The 11,602-nt window shown below is 50.4% G+C and overlaps 1 long non-coding RNA gene across 1 annotated transcript in view; it reads right to left on the reverse strand.

The window, feature by feature from the left end:
* Window positions 1–6,399: 6,399 nt before the first annotated feature.
* The window catches only part of LOC108404012 (uncharacterized), a 53,920-nt gene continuing 48,717 nt past the window's right edge, over window positions 6,400–11,602 (reverse strand). Inside the window, exon 4 of the long non-coding RNA XR_005059988.2 lies at window positions 6,400–11,212. This is a non-coding gene — a long non-coding RNA (uncharacterized lncRNA). The remainder of the gene's footprint in view (window positions 11,213–11,602) is intronic.

The raw sequence follows: 11,602 nt of genomic DNA on the forward strand, positions 1-11,602 counted from the left end.
GATGCCCACTTCCCTCCAATCAGATAACGGCCCTGAGTTTACTGCCCAAATTATCCAGAACCTCTCCAAGTCGCTCTCGCTCCCCTGGCATTTACATTGTCCTTATCGACCACAAGCTTCAGGAAAAGTAGAAAGAGCCAATAGGACTCTAAAAGACATCCTGACCAAACTATCTCTAGAACTACACCTTGACTGGGTTCGCTTACTTCCCTTAGCTCTACTCCGCATTCGAGCCCTCCCAAAAAAACCTTCCTTCTTGTCACCCTTTGAGATCATGTACGGCCGCCCGATTCTACCCCCGGGGCTCCCTTCCCACAAAGGACCAATTCCTCCCAATATAGCCCTTCCACTACTCTCTCTCCTCCGCACTGAATTGTGGAAATATCAAGATTGGCTCCTTCCTGATCCATCCGCCTCCCAAAATCCTCCTGTCTTACAGCCCGGCCAACTAGTGTTTTATAAGCCACCAGAGGATCAGCCCTCTCTCACCCCGAAATGGGAAGGTCCACACCCAGTTATTCTCTGCACCCCCTCGGCTGCCAAGCTCTCACTGCCTGATAACTCTGTCACCCCTTGGATTCATATCTCCAGGTTGAAACCAAATACCCAAGACTCACCTTCTCTGGACACCCAAGACCCATCAGTCACAATCCAGAGTCCTTCGGACACAGCCCAAGACGCTGTCTACTCTACCACGCCTCATCCCTCTGATCCCTTGAAGCTCCGCATCTCCCGTGCACCCTCTTTGCCATCCATACCTGAATCATGACTTTTTCCTCCTTTACTGCTCTCTCGCTTTTTTCCCTCATTCCTATTGTCTTCCCTGCCGCCCCATCCTCCTTTGTATGGCGATTCAAAGTCAAGCAGACTTACACACAGCATCAAACAAAAGTTACTGCCCTCATTGCCACATCAGACTGCCCTCTGAAAGGCTGCTCTGAGCCTTTGTACCTCCACTTTCCTCCCTCCACCGAAGTATTCATTTACAGCTACCTTTATTCTCCCTACCTCTGCTTCCTCTATGACCAAAGACAAGCCTATTGCAGGCGATGGCCAGACACCTACGGGGGATGCCCCTACTGGTCTTGCACCATTCACTACATGGGTGACTTCCAGTACCCACAGTATTACTCCTCCAACCGTTTCATGAAATATCCCAACGGCTCATTCTCCTTATCAATCCCAGATCCCTGGGACTCTCGATGGGCTGCTGGAGTAACAGCCTCAGTTTACTACAAGGGGTCCTCGACCCCCCACGGTACCCTTCATATCTCTCGAGAGTATGTTCCCTCTCGCTCCCAGATCTCTCAAGTTGCATCAGATATCAGACATTCCGAAAAGGTCATTATCCAAACTCTTGACGGCGCCTCTTCATCTTATTCCTCCTACTCTTGGTTGCAGCTCATTCAAGACACCACCATCTTTCTCAACCACACCCTCAACACCGCCAATTGTTTCTTGTGCGCATCACTACAGCGCCCACTGCTGGCCGCCGTGCCCCTTAATATTTCCAACTACTCCTTCCATGCAGAAGGACAACCCCTCCGTCCCCTGGCAGACATACCCCTATGGGAGCCAGAATACCCAGATAATCTCACCATCCACCACTGTGTAGGCCCAACTCCACCCCCCTCCAGTGCACTTCACTGCCTCTCTATCTACACCCCTACCTCCGGCTCCAAGACTTTTACACAACCGGGACACTTCTTTTGGTGTAATGGCAGCCTTTTCAACTCACTGCCTCTCAATTCCGATACACCCTGCATTCTCGTCACCCTAATCCCACAGCTTACACTTTACAGCATGGCAGAATTCCTTGAGCTCCAACCTCCCTTGCACTCGCGCACAAAAAGGGCTGCTTTCCTTCCCATCATGGTCGGTATCTCTTTAATCACCTCAGCCATTGGGGTGGGGTTTTCAGGAGGAGCCTTGGGTCACTCTCTATGGGCAGTTAGAGATCTCGACGCCAAACTTGAGGGAGCCCTGGCATCCACTGCCGATTCCCTAGCCTCTCTCCAAAGACAAGTCACTTCGCTAGCTAAAGTCACCCTTCAAAACCGGCGGGCCCTAGATCTGCTTACAGCCGAGAAGGGTGGCACCTGCGTCTTCCTCCAGGAAGAGTGCTGCTATTACATCAACGAATCCGGCATTGTAGAAACTGACATCACCAAACTCACTGACCTTGCCTCCAGCCTCCACTCTGCTTCCAATTCCAACCCATTCTCGTCAATACTAACAAACCCCCTCCTCACCTGGCTCTGGCCCATTGCAGGCCCCATAATAGTCATTCTTCTTGTCTGTCTCTTCTTACCCTGTATAATAAAGTTCATCAAATCCCAAGTCGGGAAAATCTCTAATCAAGCTTTCAACCAGCTTTTACTCAGGAACTACCAGCTTCTGGCCACGGAAGACCCCTCACCCTCACGTGACCTCCTCACCACATGCTGAGATGGACCCCTCTCTCCGCTGGAAACTGTTCCTGGAAACAATGGCCGCAGACGCCTGGCTCCTGACACCCATATCCTCTTGGCACCATTGGAATCAACAGGTCCTCAACCTATGGTTACAGGGAACCTTCATTGATTTCCAACCTGAAGAAGTCCACATCTACTCATCCTTACTGTGGGGAGTCCTGTCAACCCTTTCCTCCCAATCCTCAAACCCTCACTCCCTTCTCCGCCCCTGTTCAGCAGGAAGCAGTCAGAAAGAAAGCAACGCCCACAAACCCATAGAGGAGAAAGGGGGGAATGAAGGGTCCCCACCAGTAAGATGGCGAACTTCCGGCTTCTTTTCGGGGTCCTCGGTTCCCGCCGGCGCCACCTGAAGCCCAATCACCTCTCGCCCCCCTCCCAATCCCAGCACCTAGCCAACAGCCACCAGCCCCATAGAAGTAACACCACAATCACCCTATGCCCCATCCTATATATCCCAGCACCTTTCCCTAATAAAGCGGAACTCTCCGGTAAATTGCTGTTGTGTGTCGCTCCTTTCCTTTCAGTTCCTTTAGCCAAATCTTCAACCTCATCCTCCTGGCACGCACCCCTCCCCATTTTGCTCGTTTTCTTTGTGTGTCACCAAGCTGTGAGCAGCTTAGAGTCATTGCTGGCCCCTTCGTCCCTCTGGCTCGCTCAGGCTATTTCTCCTTGTATGTGTCTCCCACACTCCCCCTTTCCTCTCCTTTCGGCCTTCATTTGGCCTTCTCAGGGCTTCATGCTTCTGCTGCCTCCCAGCCGGTTTTCCTGCTTCTCAGTGTCGTCTGCCTGATGCCGCCAGACAGTCTTCCCAGAGCCCTGCTCATCACTTGTTCATGCTGCTCAGGAATCTGTAATCTCAGGATACTGGGCAGACTAGTGGGGATGTTAGACGGGGCCTGGGGAGGCGCCTGCCCAGAGGCTCCGGAGTATCTGTGTGGGAGGCCTTGTGTGGCAGTTTGGCTGGAAGGGAGGGACCAGGACTCGCCCTGGAGCAGGCGCACTGTTTGCTCTTCTTTTGTAGTGACACACATGCAAATAGTAAAGGTTTCTACAGATGATTTCACCAGACTGCTTCGTGGCTCAACAAGGGCAAGCTCACACCCAACTGGAGTGAACTGGGCACTCATCAGCTTCCACAACAGAAACACCCAGAGGTAGGGCGAGCTTCTTTCAGGTTATTTGCTTGGAAGTGCTCGGCTAGTCAGGACTGCAGGTCACTTTATCTGTAATTCTCCCAGCCTTGCCTCTTTGAGATTGAGCAGGGAAAGGGGACAAGGGGCATGCTTTTGTAAAATCTACTTAGCCTGAAAAAAAATCTTATTCTTTAACTTAATCTATATGCTGTTCTTCTTCTTCCAGGCCCTTAATCAACTCTAACTTTATAACCAGGATAAAAGACAGACCTCTGAGGTATAAACGAACCTATGTGGTTAAAGAATGCTGAGATCTGAATCAACACAGTCACCTGAATAACCCTATTCTTAAGACAAAACTTCAAAGAAATTATTAACCACTGATATAAGTCATGCCTTATACCTATCTTTATCCAAAAGACCCCATAAAGCCCCAAACCTAAAACCCTTAAAGCATGCCTCCTGTCTCAGGTCACTCGCACTCCTGTCTGGGTGTGCACTGTCTTATCCATGAGCTTTCCTGCTGCATAAGCCTGTGGCACTTCATCTCTAAATTCTTTTTCATGATAAAGACAAGAATTTGCCAACCTCCACCTGCAGTGGTAAGCATCATTGTCACTTTGCTATTTCATTCAGCTTTCTAGTCTTTAAACACAAACCTGTTTTTCTCTCTGTTTTATTTTAGACCAGTAGGGAAGCGGCTGTGGGAACCTCTGAGTACGGAGGGCTTCTTCAGGAGCCCGCCCCCTTCCCGGTTGAGGTTTCACTTAGTGCCAGGGGAGACTTTCCCAAGATAGGGTTGCTCAGCAACACTTCCACGGGGCAGTGTGTCCTCAGGCAGGCTTCCCTCTTGGTGATGGCACAGCTGCCACACATCCCTGGGCATGCGCTTCCTTGTTTACTTCTAGGAGTGGGGAGAGGATGACTGATTTCCAGAAAGGAGAACAAAGCCCTGCATTTCACTCTGAATTCATGGACTGAGTTTTCAGTCCATCTTTGAACAATGCCTTGACAAGAGACTTTATTGGAGCCTGGGGTTGGGTCAGTCCTAGGCACACATGTACATGGGTGGGAGATAGAAAGCCACATCCATGACCAGCAAGGGGCAGCTGGTGGGGACTCTGTGTGAGTGTGGGGTGCCGAAGCCCCCTGTTATGCCTGGCCCCTGAGTGCTGGGCTTCTCAACATGAAAGTACTGATCCTGGCAAGATGGGTGCATTTGAGAAATAGTTGGGGGTGGGATTCTCTGAGAAAACCACCTTTTCTTTGAAAAAGGAGAAATGGAGTTTCTAGAAAGATCTCCACTTGGAGTCACACTAGAGTCCAAGAAGGATTCCTGGGAATATGTTGTGTCTACAGAAAAGAAAGGAGAGGGATGCAGGAGCAGAGCCACCTCCACATGCCAGTCCTGGGATCCCGTCCAGTGCTGCCCAGTGCATCTGCCTTCAAGATCGGGATCATCTTCCTCCACCTGTGCACACCTCCACCACTTTCTTGGTACCTTTAGAGAGGGAGAATTTTCGTCTACCCCTCGAGGTTATTCTAGCTGGTCTAAGAATCAGATTGATGTGAAATAGTTTAACAGGAGAGAACACCAAAGTTTAATTGCATATGTCTAGGAATTGAAGGACATGAGATTTCAGACAGGCAGGGACAGTGAGGTATGTCTGTCATCCTGAACCAAGGGGAAAGGGTAGGGGCCTGGGACTTCAAAGGAAAAGGGAATCAATTAGCAGGAATATGAGAGTAAATGTCAAACAAATGTTTGCTGGGCCACACAGGCACAGGCGGCACAGAGAGGAATTTTAACAGATGGAGGTACATCCCTCCCCATCTACCACACCTAGGTCATGTTACAATGTTGCCATCTATGGTGACAGCTCTCCTCCTGGAGCAGATGCTCCCTCTGAAATCTTTTCATGAATTCAAGTTGGGGCGGGAGGCCAAAGTTTCTTGCTGAGTCTTTTGGGTCTTGAATGTTTTTAGTCCAACATCATCTACATGTTAAAACGGCCTACCTGAGGCAGCCTGCCCTTGGTCCTTACCGCACCTGTGAAAATTTGAAATTAACCTTTTGCACAGCACACTTCCATCCAGTGTGGCCACAGAATAGGTGAAGAAAAAACAAAACAAAAACACCCACATGCCTCAGTTTCCCCTGTGAAGAAGCAGAGATGAGTCAGCAGGAAACCATGAGAGAGGCTTCTGGTTATTAGCTTTAACTGAGAGCGTCAAACTGATACATAGTTTCCTCAGAACTGGGTATCAGAGCTTTCTGTTTCTTTTATGGCAGGAAGTCCGGAAGGCCCTGCCTGCCCAGTTAGCAATGACATGTGACCTCCAGGCTTCCTTCGGATAGGAAACAACAAGCAGCATGTTGCTTTACTCTGAGTCCAGCCCAACACCGTTTCCTATGCTGGAAAATGCATCTAACTGTTAGTGAAGGAAGGTGCCAGGGCTCCCACGATGCCACATTGGGGATTGCTGCTCTCCTGCACCTGCCTGCCCTTGGCTGGTATTTGCTGCATGGATGGCTACCTTGTGGAGGGGCCTCCTGCACATGCTCTCAGCTGCTGACTTATGTCACACAGTGGCCATGCAGAGCCACTGAGTTTGGGGGCCCCACATTTCACAGCAGTGATCCCCTGGTCTGACCTCTCTGAGCCATAGGAGGCTGGGGGATACCAGCAGACACCATTGCTAAAGATGGCCTAGATCCCAAGTAGGGTGACCCGGAAGGACTGAATCAGGCACTGGAGACCCAGCAGGGACCCCAGAGATCACCTGGTGCTCTCTGAGCTGATGTAGGAGACTGAGGTCCGGGGTAAGGCATGAGATTTACTGCAGAATTAAGCATTGGAAAGCCATGGGATTAGGACCTGAACACTTGGCCTACCGCCTCCTGATCTCCATTCCTGGGCTTGTTATTACAAAACATCTCTTAAGTGGATACACCTCATGTTTTAAAGAATTTGTGGGTTGAATAATATGCATGTTTAATCCTTTTAAGACCTAAGAGCACACTTCAAGGCAGCTGGGGAATATTACTGCTTCCTGGTTTGGCCTTTTGGTCCCGGTGGTCTACCATCAGAAAGGCAGGCAGGTCTCTCCATTTTAGGGTTCTAGGATAAATCATCACACCCTCTGAGGAAGCAGTTCAGAGCAAGCAGCCATGGAGAGGAGTGAATTGGCATGGGAGGGACCTCCCCACCTTGTCCTGATTCTCTTGGGGTATCCTGCCCCAGATGCCTGAGGAAGGGTGACAGAATGTGAGAGAGACAGTGGAATGAAGCTCCAACAGGTGCCACGGAAGTGGCTCTGATGGCATCTGAGGTCATCAGGACTTTCACTGGGGACATGGAGGCACAGAAAGGGACCCGAGAGAACAAAAGCTGGATTATATTTTCAGGTGGAGATAGACTTCACTTACGAGGTTTTATGAGGAGTGGAGCTCAGCCTGGCTCTGGTTCTGGAAATTAATGTGGTGTTTGCAACCGAGCTCTGGGAGTTAAGCTGCCTGAGGAATGTCACTGGGGTCACATGCCTGTCCTGGGCAGTCCCCCTAGCACCTCAGTTCCCACCTCCTACTCTAGGTCAACCTCAGAAGAATCTTGTGATGAAGCATGCGGCGATCCTTGAAGACAAGGCCTGTGGGACCTCTCCTGAGATTGCGGGGAGGGCGCACCTGTGTCTGGGCAGAGGCTGCCCAGGGCTCTGTGTAGGCGTGGTCAGGGCACATTCTCTCTCTTTACTGGCTCCACATTCAGGAGCCAAGGATTACACTGCTTCTGGCTCACTTTTAGGTGGCAGGGTGCTGGGGGACTTGGTTGTGAGCTTCCCTGTTCCCTTCTGAGGAGGAGAGCAGGTTCTTTCTCATTTGTGACCTGAAACATCACTTTCATGAGAGATAGGAGGGAAATCATCCCCGGAAAGGAAGCAAGCCGGCTTGGAAGTCTGCAGAAAGTCCCACATTTGAAGAGTTCTTTGGCTGTGAGGTGTCCTCACCTCTCTAACTTCACTGAATGTACTTATAGAGAAAGACCCAGGCCATAAGCATTCAGCTAGTAGAGATTTCATAAACTGAGCACACCCATGAACTCAGCACCCAGCTCAAGAAACAACACAGTGCTGGTCTCTGAGGCTCTTCCTGTCCTGCCCCTTCCCTTGCCCCGTTCCCCAAGGAGAGCCGCTGTACTAACTGCTGACCTCATGGTTGGTTGGCCTGTCCTCAGATGTGTGTAAATGGAAGCACACATTACCCGTTAAGTGTCTGGCTTCCTCTGCTTGATGTCGTTTGTCCCACCCCTTTTGAGGGATCTGAAAACAAAGCAGTGTTATCAGGATGTCAGTGCGAAAGGCAGCTTCCTAACAGGACTGTGTGAGGTAAAGCGGGGCGAGTTCAGTCCAGGAACCTCCGTGCAAAGCCAGAGAATGAGGCTGCTCTGAAGCTGGTTTCCCTGACATGGTTCAGAGAGGTGGCCAGCTGTCCAGAGCACTCAGGGTATCTCCAGCTGAGGCAGGCTTCCCTGTCCTTGGGGTCTGAGAAGCCCGCCTGAAGGAACGGCTTTCTCCCCCACAGTTACTACATCACCCTCATGCCCGCCCTCCTGGGAAGCTTGCCCCACTGCTTTTCCAAAATCTAAGGGAACTCTTGACCCAGTGATTTAGAAAAGAGACAACATGTATTCTGAGGTTGATTGTTCAGCAGGAATGACATGGTCTTGGAGCCTGGTGTTTGCTAGCATGAAAAAAGCTCATGTACCTCTTAAGAAATTTCTAAAGCAGCTTAAATATCATGAAAACCTTGAAATAATTTTCTTCTATTATGCCTCATGCCACTAATTGGGAGAGAGATTTTTATCTTCCACCCTATTTTACAAAAGAGGGAAATAAATGACAGAAAATGAGGTCAAGTCAGGCAGATGGTGCAGTTTCCCTCCGGAGGCATGAGTGCAGGCCACATGGACAGGCGAGGATCAGTCCTGTGTGACGTGCTGTCAGCTGCACATATGTGTTCATCTTTCCTCGTGGATTGCAGCCATTCCCTCTCCTGCCAGGTCCCCAGGTGAGCATGCCCAAAACCCTCACAACACAGAGAGACTCTAGAAAACCCTCAGGCCTCCAGCAAGCCCACACATGATTGTAACGGTACTGAGAAGCCTCATGTGTGCAGTGACAGCATGAGCACTTTTATTTGCCCACCCCTGCAGCAGTGTTCAGCCATGCTCCATCCCCTATTCCTCCCCTGGCCAGAGCTGGACAAGTTCCACTGCTTTCTGGACACTCTTGGTAATTAAAATGTAGCCTGTCTAGTTTAAAACTACAATTTATGGCCCAATTCAAAGCTTTGTACCTCTCTTTTGCACCCTTCCTAGACTGTAGCTAGTTGTATCAGTCAGCTAGCTCTGCTCTAACAAAATGCCACACCCTGGGCAGCTGGAACAATAGAAATGCATTGTCTTGCAGTCTTGGAGTCAGATGTCCACAATCCAGGTGTGGGCAGGGCTGGTTCCCGAGGGGCGAGGGAGCATCTGCGACTCTGGCCCAGCTTCGGGGCTTTGCTGGCCGTCTCTGGCTCCCTTGCCTTGTGGAAGCATCACCCTGGTCTCCGCCTCCCTGCTCTCATGGTGTTTCCGTGTGTGTATGTCTGTGTCCACGCTGCCCTTCTGTAAGGGCGCTGGCATGTTGGATTGGGGCCCACTTCCTCCGGTGTGACCTCACCTTAACTAATCCCATCTTCAATGGCCCTATTTCCAAGTGAGGCCACATTCTGTGGGACTGCGACTTGGTGAGGACATCCACATATAATTCTGGGAGAACATAGTTCAACCCATGACACTCCCCAAACTTCAAGATGGTAAGAGAGGGAAAAAATTAAGAAATGGCTTTAGCTGAAGCCATGCAAATCTAATGGGCAATGCTGGAAGTCAGGGTCACAGAGCTCACTGGGAGGAAGGAGGGGCAGATGGAGCAGGCCTGCAAGAGGATTCTAGGGGCCTGGCTATGTTCTGCCTCCTGCCTGCTTGTGTTATGGCCTGCCGCTGGTGTCCCCCAACTTGTATGTGGAAACCTGACTCTCTATGTAGGGTATCCTGAGGTGGGGCCTTTGGGAGGTGATCAGGACTAGATGAGGCCATGAAGGTGGTGCCTTGTGAATGGGATTTGTATCCTGATCAGGGTCATAGGAAAGCTGGCTTCCCCTCTCTGCCCTCAGCTGTGAGGATGCAATGAGAAGGTGGCCGACGGCAGCCTGGAGAAGGGCTCCTGCCAGAGCCCCCATGCTGGCCCCTGGTCCAGAACTTCAGCATCCAGAGTTGCGAGAAATACCGTTCTGTTGTTTTAACCCCCGAGTCTTTAGGGTTCTGTCACCGCAGCAAACAGATTAAGCAAATGGTTCTTTGTCTCATGATACTCATTGTCTAAACATTTATGGTGTATACACTTTTCTCTGTGTGTTAAACCTCACAACTTCATAAAAGTAAAAAAAGGGGGGGCATGGAAGAAGTTTTGTTTACCTGGTGAGGTTGCAACTGGTGGTGGGAGGGGGCCCGATCTCAGTCTGGTTCCGTGGGCACCAGGGCCTTGGCCGATTGCACAGATCCTGTGTAAATGGTGGGTCTGCTGTGTGTGTGTGTGTGCACATGTGTGCATGTATGTATGTGTATGTGGTGGTCCTAGGCTCTTTGGTGGCTGGAGGCTCTCTGAGATGAGCTGCTTGTTCCTCAGGGGCTGCTCCAACAGACTCATCCCATCTCTTTCTTGAGTCGGGGTGTCCCCTGCTCCTAACTCTCCTCTCCCCCCTCTGCTCTTTTGGGAGGACATGACAGCCTCTGAGTCCCTTGCTGACCTCCCAGAGCCTTGTGGAGCAAGGATGGATGGCCTCTCCTCTTCCAGGCCAGGGCTTTGTAAAGCTCCTGGCAATCCAGGCCACTGCAGTACCCTTTGTGCCCACCCTAGACTGCAGGGGAACATGTCATGCACTCCTCAGAGCTCTCTCCACATTCCTCTCCTGCTCAGCAGGTACCTAGCTGGGGAAGGAGATGTTAGTGTCCCTGCTTGCAGGAAGCTGGCATCTGAATGAGCCTCACCTGGCTTCAGAGCAGCAAAATCTCCCATGAGGCCGGGGAAGAAAAGCCTCTCTCCATAACACCCTATCTCTTCTCCTTCTCCCCTGCCCTGTCTTCCACCTAAGATGGGGTGCAGGTGGTTGTAAGGCTGGTGTTACCATCTCTGCCCTTTGGGGGGCCCCTCTGCTAGAACCTTGACCCCCTAGAATATGAGGACACAGATTCTTTCGGCTTCGAGCATAGTGTCCTAGCTGCCCACTGTAGCACTGGACAGGGATCTACCATCATTTTGTACTTTCCGAACTTGTCCTCACTCAGCAAAGGATGGGGGCTGCAGGGCTGATGGATGTCTGGTCCTGCCCACAAGGGACTCCTTTCCAGAGGGGCACAGACTGGAAAGGTGGACAACTGAGCTGTGGCAGTTAACGAACATACAGGTTGTGGAGTCACACTGAGGGTTTCTGACTTCAACCAGGCTGCTTGAAGACTGAGAGATGATCAGCATGTAATTTCACCCTCTGAGCTTCAGTTTCCTCATCTGCAAAATGAGAAATAGCTTTTTGGTGATTAAATGAGACAATGCATGTAAAATACCAGTAAGATCATGAGCACTTAATAAATATTAGTTATTTCATGTTACATATATTAAGTATATATGAATATATTATTTAATTATTCATATTCTTTTAAATTATTATTATTATTGGAACAGATACCTAAAATATGACATGCTGAGACAGAAAAAATGTACCAGATGCCATGGGTGCATGAGGAAAGAACTCCCGATCTTTCCTGAAAACCTAAGAGGAGGGACATTGGATGACCTGTGAGAACTGAGCAGGAGGGCCAGTGAGCAAACAGAGAAGGGGCTTCCCAGATGCAGGGAAATCAGAGAAGGGGGCATGGCTGGTTTGGAGCTACCAACCTG

The sequence above is a fragment of the Manis javanica genome, chromosome 2 (genome assembly GCF_040802235.1).
Source record: "Manis javanica isolate MJ-LG chromosome 2, MJ_LKY, whole genome shotgun sequence".
In the NCBI taxonomy this organism is placed as follows: Eukaryota; Metazoa; Chordata; class Mammalia; order Pholidota; family Manidae; genus Manis; species Manis javanica.